Raw genomic sequence first — 10,395 nt, 5'->3', positions numbered from 1 at the left:
TTTAAAAATGACTTTTAGAAAAAACAAAGCCACGGCCGAATGCTTGTTATTTTATGACGTGATAAATAGTAAAACTAAGTTTAAAAATATCAAAACAACTCCAGCTTAACTAGTTTTCAAAAAATGTCTAAATTAAGTATGCTAAATATAAAACAACATTCAAACTCATAAATCTGCTAAAACGCCCTGCAAAGTCAAACCATTTTCACTTGGCGAGTGTTTTACCACATTTGAGGGAGTGTGAGGTATCTTTCAAGGCATTCCACAGCGAGTTACACCGAGAACCACAAACGTCACCAAATAAAATAAAGAAAAATAAGACGTTTTTCAACACCACCAAACACCATTTCAAAGTCCACATATTTCACTCAATAGATTGATTTCACGCTTAAAACAGGACAGCCGATCCTTTGATACCACAAAGGCCCACTTATACCTTCAAATAAGAAACCTCAAAATTCGAGAGGGAAAATTTTGACCGTTGAAAAGCCTTTAACACACGCCATAAAACACCACTAAACGCCACATATTTACCCAACACAGGCGCGCAACACACTTCAAACACAACGAAACATTTATACAAACCATAAAAACACACCATGGAAGCGTAATATTACTCTCACGAAATATTAGAAAAAAGTATTGGACCGAGCAGGCTGCCAGGGGGGGAGTATGGCGGGGGACCGGAGGGGTAGGTAACATCCGGGGACCTGGAGGCGGGAACAGCGGCGGCGCGGGGTCCATATGTTGCCTTTAAAATCTCACCACAACAAAATGAAGCTATGTCGGGAAGAAATGACCATGGGAGATGAAATGGTAGACTGGTGGGTGCACTCTGGCACATGTATGGCTCACTGTATGTGAGTGAAGGACGCAAATAACAACGGCGAATATACACAACTTGCCTCTATGACCGCTTGTTTACCTAATCACCTTTACAAATCTGGGTACAGTTCGAGGTATTTTCACTCCCGTAGGTAAATGGAGGCCCAAGATAAGCGAATGGCCTTAAACACACCTTGAGTAAGTGAAGGAGGGGTGTGGTGAAGGCTGCAGGTCAGGGTGGCTTGCCTTGCACTGCTGGTTCACTCTTGTCTTGCCGCTTGTGCTGCTAAAAACTGCCTGGGAATATGATAACACTTCACTTCATTGTGTGTGTGTGTGTGTGTTTAGCTTGGTTCTGTGTGTGTTTTGAGTATCTATGGCTGTGCGTGAATGCGTCTGGGTGTGTAGATAGACTGAGCAGTAAACACCAAGACCAGCGCCACCACCACTGTATGTGCGTGAAGGTTGTGCTGTCTGTACGGTACACAACTGTCAATGATAACTCCCCATTACTACAGCTATTATTAATGGGACATAATGGTTATTCTCGCTTCAGGTATCGTGGCCTTTTAAGCTGAAAGGTGCCATTTTGTACATGACAGAGGGCAACTCCACCCCCACCGGGACATCCCCCAGCTTGGGACACCGGTACATCCTGCGTGGACCAAGAATAAGAGATATTAGGGAAAATGTGGGAGGTTTGGCCGGGTTGTGGTGGTGGTGTCCGCGTGCCACTACAGGCTACCCAACGCCAGCTCCATTAGCCATGTTCTAATCTTCTTTTATCGTATACCTAGTGGCCATGGCGTTAATACTAGCCTTAGAGCTTTCGTTGATCTCAAGGGTGCCTTCGACAGGGCCAACAAAGATGTTATTATGGAGGAACTCATTCTCAAAGGTGTAAAAGGTAGATTATTAGGATGGATCAGGGACTATTTGTACAATAGAACAGCACAGGTTTGGTTTCAAGGTGCAGTCTCCTCTGAGGAAGTCTTTGAGCTTGGAAAACCACAGAGTGGAGTCCTTAGTCCAATATACACATGCCCAAAGGTACATACACAGTATGTGTGTATGTACCTTCTTGTAGTGTGTTGAGTCAACACTTATAATAAAGGTAGCAGGAAAAAACAATGGTTTATTTGTGTTTTTATTTCAGGTTTAGTATCTAAATATGATATTTAAACAATAATGAATACTTCAATGTATTAATCATGCTGTGTCTCATTTGAGTAATTATCAGGATAATGGGTAGGAATGACGTGTAGGAGGGGCTTAGTTTCACAGAACAGAAAATACTTGAGTCACTAATGATTATAATGGAACACAGCATGTTGAGTGAATTTCAGTTTTTGAAGCATACACAATAAATGTAACAAGAAAAAGATGTAAGGTATATATAGAGAAAAGTAAATTGGTGTACATGCAGACAAAAGCTACATAGTTGATCACATCAACTATGCAAGATGCCACAACAGAGCATACACCATTACCACAGACCTCAGACATTATTAGCATTATATATCAGCGTTGAAACTAACACAATAAGCATATCACCATTCAAAGTTACTAAATAAAAGATACTTGCATGTAACAAGAAAAAGATGTAAGGTATATATAGAGAAAAGTAAATTGGTGTACATGCAGACAAAAGCTACATAGTTGATCACATCAAGCACCTAGAAGCAGGATGCATGTTTAAGCACCTAGAAGCAGGTGGGGGTGGTTTTGTGGGAATACCCACGTGTTTGTAAGCCCTAGCTACAGCCAAAATATCACTAAAGAGTATGGAAAGCAGAGACGTCACACAAGCAAGTCAAATATACACTAAGCATTTTAACACATAGCTAGGTATCCTACATCAATGCAAACAAACATGTTTCAATTCAGAAAAAAAAAAATCATACCATTGTCTTTCCATTCATGAAAACCAGTTAGACTGGCAATAAAGTATATTTGGTCAAGGATATGAATATAATCAGTGAGGCAAAGCAAAAACAATGTAAAGCAAAGCAATACAAACTACACACAAGTGTAATAGGAAAACCTAAAGGTAATAACATTCACTTCTCATGCACAAAACTGTACAACACAATAAGCACACTTTAGTATTGGTTCAACCTAAATCAAGCAAACACCACCATGGATACAACATACCACTAATTGTTAGCTTGAAAAAAAGTATTCATGCACGACACACTAACAAACGAGGACTTAACAATAAACATGCTACACAGAAAATAATTACATACCTTTTCCTTCACAGGCCATATTGAAGCTCAAATCAATACAATATCATAACAATATACAGTAAGTCCTCGTTATACGGTACATATGCGTTCCTGAAAACCTCACCGTAAGTCAAAATTACCGTATGCCGAACCCATTACAACATGTAATAGTAAGGAATGCGTTCCAGCACGTCAAAAGTCACCCATACACAAATTAAAGATACACGAGTTTCTTTGCAGACGACACAACACTTTTGAAGAAAGTTGGCTCGCACGATGATGGTGGAACTCTACAGCAGGACTTAGATAGACTATGGGAATGGAGGAAAAGATGGGAGATGGAATTCAACATTAACAAATGTAGCATAATGGAATTTGGGAAGAGCAAAAATGGGATAACAAGACAATACAAACTTGGAGAAGAGAAGATTAAGAAGGTGGAAAGTGAAAAGGACCTGGGAGTTCTCATAACAAAGGAAATGTCCCCCAATAAACATATCAATCAAATTGTTGGTGAGACCTACAACTTACTGAGAAATATTACCATTGCATTCACATATATTGATGAAGATATGGTGGAAAAGTTATTGGCATCCTTGATCAGACCACGACTGGAGTATGCAGCAGTACTGTGGTCACCTCACACCAGGAAGAATATCACCAAAATTGAAAGGCTACAAAGAGCGGCCACCAAACTGGCCCCAACCTTGTCGGCTCTTACGTATGAAAAGAGACTGGACTGACCAACACTGGAGCAGAGAAAAGAAAGAGGCCACCTGTTGACCATCTACAGAATAATGAATAATATGGAGCTTCCTGATAGGATGGACCTGCTGAAGAGGGACACAAGGGACACAAGAAGACATGGACTAAAACTCACAAAAGACAACTACAGAAGACACTTCAAGCTTCCCCCATAGAGTGATAGATATATGGAACGGACTGGACAGAGAGGTGGTGTGTGCAAAGTCCACCACCACCACTTCAACACAAAATTAGACACAGTGAGATATACAGACGGGACAACACCACCACAGCCTCCCCTCCCGTAAAATACAACTAGGTAAACACGCACACACACCAATTTGGGAAATAATTACAAGTTCACTAAATGAAGTGAAAGTTCCATTAGAATGGAAGACAGCCAAGGTAATACCGATATTTAAAGGAAGAAAGGCAACTGAACCACTAAACTACAGACCAGCGTCACTTACAAGCATTTTGGGGAAGTTGTGTCAAATAATTATCAAAGAAAAATGGGTTAAACATCTGGAAAAAGAAAAAGTCATATAGAACAGACAATTTGGGTTCAGGACAGGACACTCATGTGTATCAAACTTATCAAGCTTCTACTCGAGAGTTACAGAAGGACTGGAAAGCAGAGACGGATGGTGGACACAGTATACCTGGAAATGAAAAAGGCTTTTGATAAAGTCCCTCATGAAAGATTACTTTAGAAACTAGAGAACATAGGAGGATTGCAAGGAACCTTATCAGAATGGATAAGGGATTATTTGAAGGACAGGGAAATGAGAACTGTGATCAGAGATACATACTCAACTTGGGGTAAAGTAACTAGTGGATTGCCACAAGGGTCAGTGTTAGCCCCCATTATGTTCCAGATTTATGTAAACGACATTCACAATGGGGTAAACAGTTATATTAATCTATTTGCTGATGATGCAAAGCTGCTAAGAGTTATCAAAACCAGGGAGGACGTTTTGCTGTTACAGGAAGATATGAACAAGATCTATGAATGGAGCAGGAAGTGGAAATTGGAGTTTAATGCCAAGAAATGTCACATAATGGAACTAAGAAAGAGTAAGAGAAGACCGGTATGGAACTATCTAATGGATAAGGAACAAATAATGAAGACTAAAGAGGAAAAAGATCTGGGAGTGATTATACAGGAAAATCTGAACCCAAAAAACACACAGGCAAGATATTTGGATTATCATGTAAAATGTTGACAAATATAAGAATGACATTTCAATTCATGGACAAAGATATGATGAAAAGAAATCATCACAAGCATGATACGCCCAAGGCTGGAATATGCAGCTGTGGTGTGGTCTCCACGAGTTCTGAAAAGGATATAAGAAGATTAGAACGGATACAGAAGATTGCTAAAAAGATGGTGCCAGAACTAAAGGACCTAATATACAAAGAATGTCCGAGGCTGTCCCAGTGTGTCCCATCCCAAGCATGAACTGCAGGTTGTCTGTGATGGTGTGCTGAACCCCCCACACCTCCACCGCCTCCCTCATGGCCTGCAGGAGAGAGAGAGAGCGCGTGGTTTGGGGGTGTCTGGTTAGGCTAGCTTTGCTGAGCTTGGAAAGGAGGCTTAAATTGTCAAAAAAATTAGAAAAACCTAACGAAATGTAAGAAAAACGAAGGGAAACATTAAAAAACACCAAAACAGGAAGAATGAATGAAAAACATATGAAAACATTAAAAAAAACATTAAAACACACGAATAATGGAAAAAAAAAAAAATTCAAAACTTCAAAACAGAAGGTTCAAATCTGTGGGAAAGAGAGAAGGAGTGGTTATGGGCTGTTAAGATTAGGTTAGCTTGAAAACGAGTGTATTTTGGGAATGTTTTGGTGTGTTTTGAGGTGTTTTGAGGTCTTCTGGGGTGTTTTTGGTGTGCTTAGAGTGTGCTTTGGTGTGTTTTGGGATGTTTTGAGGCCTTCTGGGGTGTTTTTGGTGTGCTTAGAGTATGTTTTGGTGTGTTTCAACATGCAGATGAGAGACACATCTAAATATCACCCAAACACATTCAAACACCACCAAACACACCCTAAACACACCCAAAGCACACTCAAAACACTCCTAAACACCCAAAACACACATCCAAATATCCCCAAACCACCCAAAACACTCAAGCACCACAAAACACACCCAAACTCCACAAATACACACTCTTTCACCCCAAACGCCCCAGAAACACAGCCAAACCCCTCCAGTTTTTAATGAGCTATTGACAGAGTAACATGATATTTATCAAATCAAAAGCAGAAACACTCTTAAGAACAAACTTCCTCCTAACTGTGGACTTTGAAAACCAGTGGTCGCCTAAGTTGTATTTCTAAAAGACACTTGTTTCAACACTACTATTTCAATCATCCGCAAACCAACCCCCAAAAATGTGTGTGCCCTGCGCTTTACAAATCAGAATCACACGGGTTTTGAAGGGAGGTTTGATGGCTGTATTGACAGATTACATTGGTATCTACCTTATCAAAAGCCACATGTGGGCGTTGAAAATTGTGGCAACATAACCTATATTTTAAAAAACTAATTTCAGTCACACGGGTTTTTAACACACCTCAAAACACACCCAAACAGACCCAAAACACACCCAAACGCATCCAAACACACTCACATGCACCTCTTCCTTATGTGTGAGTCTGTAATACACTTTGTCCTTGATCTGGGAGAAGGTGGTGATGGCGGTGGACAAAACGGGTATGGTGTTTTTCAAGGCCGGTTTAATCTCCGTCCTTGACTTCAAATAAATTGGCGTGTCGTTTTCTGTGGACCTGCAAATGTTTGGTTAGGTTAGATTAGGTTTGTTAAAAATAAATCAATAAATAAAGAAAATGACAGGTTAGGTTAGACTGAGAGAAGAATATGACATTCAAACAAGATCGCATAGTAAAAAGCTGAGGAAGGGAAGATGCCTGAGAGATGTTAAAAAATAGAGTTTCCCGCAAAGATGTGTTGAGACGTGGAACAGTTTGGGTGAAGAAGTGGTGTCACCAACGAGTGTACAGAGTTTGAAAGAAAAATTGGATAAGTGTAGATATGGAGACGGGGCCACACCAGCGTAAAGCCCAGGCACTGGGAAAACTACAAGTAGGTAAATACACAAGCACATAAACACACACACACACACACACACACACACACACACACACACACACACACACACACACACCAATTTGGAAAATAATTACAAGTTCACTAAATGAAGGGAAAGTTCCACTAGAATGGAAGAGAGCTAATGTAATACTGAAATTTAAAAGAGGAAAGGCAACTGAACCACTAACCTACAGACCAGCGTCACTTAGAAGTGTTTTGGGGAAGTTGTGTGAAATGATTATCAAAGAAAAATGGGTTAAACATCTGGAAGAAGAACAAGTCATATTGAAAAGACAATTTGGGTTCAGGACACGGAAGTCATGTGTATCAAACTTATTAAGCTTCTACTCCAGAGTTACAGAAGGACTGGAAAGCAGAGACGAATGGTGGACACAGTATACCTGGACATGAAAAGCCTTTTGATAAAGTCCCGCATGGAAGACTACTTTGGAAACTAGAGAACATAGGAGGACTGTGAGGAACCTTGCTCCAATGGACAAGAGATTATTTGAAGGATAGGGAAATGACAACTGTGATCAGAGATACATACTCATCTTGGGGTTAAGTAACCAGCAGAGTGCCACAAGGGTCAGTGTTAGCCCCCATTGTTTCAGATTTTGTAAACAACATTCACATTATGATAATCAATTATATTAATATGTTTGGTGATGATGCAAAGCTGCTAAGAGTTATCAAAACCAGGGAGGACTTTTTGCTGTTACAGAAAGATATAAACAAGATCTATGAGTGGAGCAACAAGTGGAAATTGGAGTTTAATGTCAACAAATGTCATGTAATGGAACTAGGAAAGAGTAAGAGAAGACCGGTATGGAACTATTTGATGGGAGAGGAAAAAATAATGAAGACTAAAGAGGAAAAAGATCTGGAAGTGATTATACAAGAAAATCTGAACCCCTAAAAACACATAATTAAGATATTTGGATTATCATATCAATACAACAAGGTAAATACTTCAAAGACAACCAATAGCTTACAATATCCTCAAAATTTCAAGTCATAAATTCTATAACTTTGTTTTGAAATAAGTTTTTCAGATCTGGATCACAGCATGTCCTTAAATTGTTGAAAAAGTAAGAGAAAACAAGAAAAATATTAGAAACACATTGAAAAACATGAATGGAACTGCAGAAGAGAGGGAGGGAATAGTACTGGGGTTGTTGCACTAGGTTAGGCTGGGATGGGCAGGGAATTATTGAAAAAAAGAGGAAAAAATTAAATAGACAGAAAAGAAAGAAAAAATATGATGTCATAGTTTGCCGCAGAGTGTTTGGAGCTGCCAGGAGAGAGAGGGAGTGGTTATGGTGTGCTACATTAGGTTAGGTTGGGAAAAAGGCTGAGATTGTTCAAAAATAAGAAAAAAAAAAAAATGAAGTCACACCACCTGCTAGTGTTTGGAGAGAGAGAGAGAGAGAGAGAGAGAGAGAGAGAGAGAGAGAGAGAGAGAGAGAGAGAGAGAGAGAGAGAGAGAGAGAGAGAGAGAGAGATTAGTTTGAGCTGCAAAAGAAAAAAAAATTAGTTTGACCTGAAAAAGACATTAGTTTGTCCTGCATAAAAAAAAAAATAATAATAGTTTGCCTGCAAGAGAACGATATAAATGGTTAGTTTGACCTGCATGAGAAAAAGAAAGATTAGTTTGTCCTGCCAGAGAAAAGGAGAGATATTAGTTTGACCTGTAAGAAATAAGTTTTAATTAGACCTGTAAAAAAAGATAATAAAAATCTTACACACACACACACACACACACACACAAGACGCTTATTTTAGCCAAAAGTCAAGATAGAACCATTTCCTCACCTTTTCCATCTTCATTGCGAGGTTTGCATACTTCCATCCAGCTTGTACAGTACACTGCCTCTGTGCGGGTCTAGTCATCAGCTGCCAGCGTGTCTGCGGTCATCTCTTCAGAACACGCACCAACACAGCCCAGACCAGTGAACGCACCTACCACGCAACCCTGGAACAACAAAAAATGCCATATGAAACCACACACCCAAAAAATAAATCAAACTAAAAAAGTGATAAGAAACTGTACATCATTTCACTAACCGTACTAAACCCAACCATTCACGTACCATATGATAGCACGTGCACGCCCGCCAGCCAGCCAGCCACGCCACCACCACCGCCACCAGCACGAGGCTCCTGGATCGCCGCCACGGTGCGCTAACCAGGGCATTACTGGGGAAGACTAGATAATTAACATGTACCTGGAAGAGAAGGTTAGTTTGTACCTGGAAGAGAATGGTTAGCCGCGCCGCCTATCGCCCTATGCCTAACACCTAACGCCTAGCAAACCGTAATTTGTACTTTATTCCGAAGGGTTGCTCCAGCGGTGTCAGTCCCACGGTGTGACCTGTGATACGGGTACTCACCTGTAAAGAGGAGAAGGAGGGAGTTAGTGTGGTGTGCTTATCAAAGCTAGTATTTCATTATTAACGGAGATCAGTATAGGAGTCACGTGGTTCAGGTTAATGCTTAGTAGCGGCTTAGTACTTTATTGCAGTGATAATGAGGCTTAAATAACAACCTCAACTTACCAAATCCAACGCGAGGAAGACGCATTCAATAGGATCAACACACTATCACTACACTAACCAAGACGCCACGCACGCACGCACACACAAGGAACCACACTCGCCCGCCGCCATAAGACAAAAGGCCGAGGATTTGTTCAGCTGGTGTGGGATCACCTCGGCTGTCTTCGAATGTGCTGCCCTTCCTTTGGCTGACACACGCCCACCTCACGCCCTCACATCCACACCGCACTATAACATCACACTAACTTTGTGCTCACTGAGACACATTTCAGCGCTAACAAAAACATGAGATTGGTGGGAGATTAATTATATACCGCACTCGATTTGTTTTCTTGCCATACTTTCGCACAGGGACATGGAACAAGAGGCTGCTAACTGCTTGTTATCCTCACGCCACACACCCAAATTAATGGCGATGTTTTTTGTGGTATTAGTGACTCAATTTTAAGGAGTATTTAGGTTATATATATATATATATATATATATATATATATATATATATATATATATATATATATATATATATACAGATTTAATTGTAGGCTTAGATTGTAACTCTACGCGGGCTATTTGAATGGGTTAAATGCAGCGCTCTGACTAATATCACTGATAAACACCTAAAAAGGCCAAAACACACACAAAACTCACTAAAAACACCCCAAATCAACCCCAACACACTCCAAACCACTTAAAACACACCCAAAACACCATGCAACACCTCAAAATACCACAAAACACACAAAATTCACTAAACACAACAAATATACTCCAAAATCGTCCCCAACACACACCCAAACCACTTACAACACCTAAACACCATGCAACACCTCAAAATGCTGCAAAACACATCCAAAACTCACTAGAAACACCCAGTACACACAAACCACTCCTACACACACCCAACACACCCCAAACCA

General features: G+C 40.3%; 1 long non-coding RNA gene across 1 annotated transcript; it reads right to left on the bottom strand.

Moving 5' to 3' along the window:
- Nucleotides 1-5,132: 5,132 nt before the first annotated feature.
- On the bottom strand, nt 5,133-9,242 carry LOC123512397. Its single transcript, XR_006677086.1, has 4 exons — nt 9,014-9,242; nt 8,736-8,895; nt 6,442-6,598; nt 5,133-5,323 (listed from the first exon to the last, which is right to left on the bottom strand). It is a non-coding gene; the product is annotated as an uncharacterized LOC123512397 (long non-coding RNA).
- Between the last annotated feature and the right edge of the window lie 1,153 nt (nt 9,243-10,395).

This window comes from Portunus trituberculatus, chromosome 33, assembly GCF_017591435.1.
Source record: "Portunus trituberculatus isolate SZX2019 chromosome 33, ASM1759143v1, whole genome shotgun sequence".
Taxonomy (NCBI): Eukaryota; Metazoa; Arthropoda; class Malacostraca; order Decapoda; family Portunidae; genus Portunus; species Portunus trituberculatus.
The sequence above is the reverse complement of the archived record's forward strand: the minus strand, read 5'-3'. Positions and strand labels throughout refer to the sequence as shown.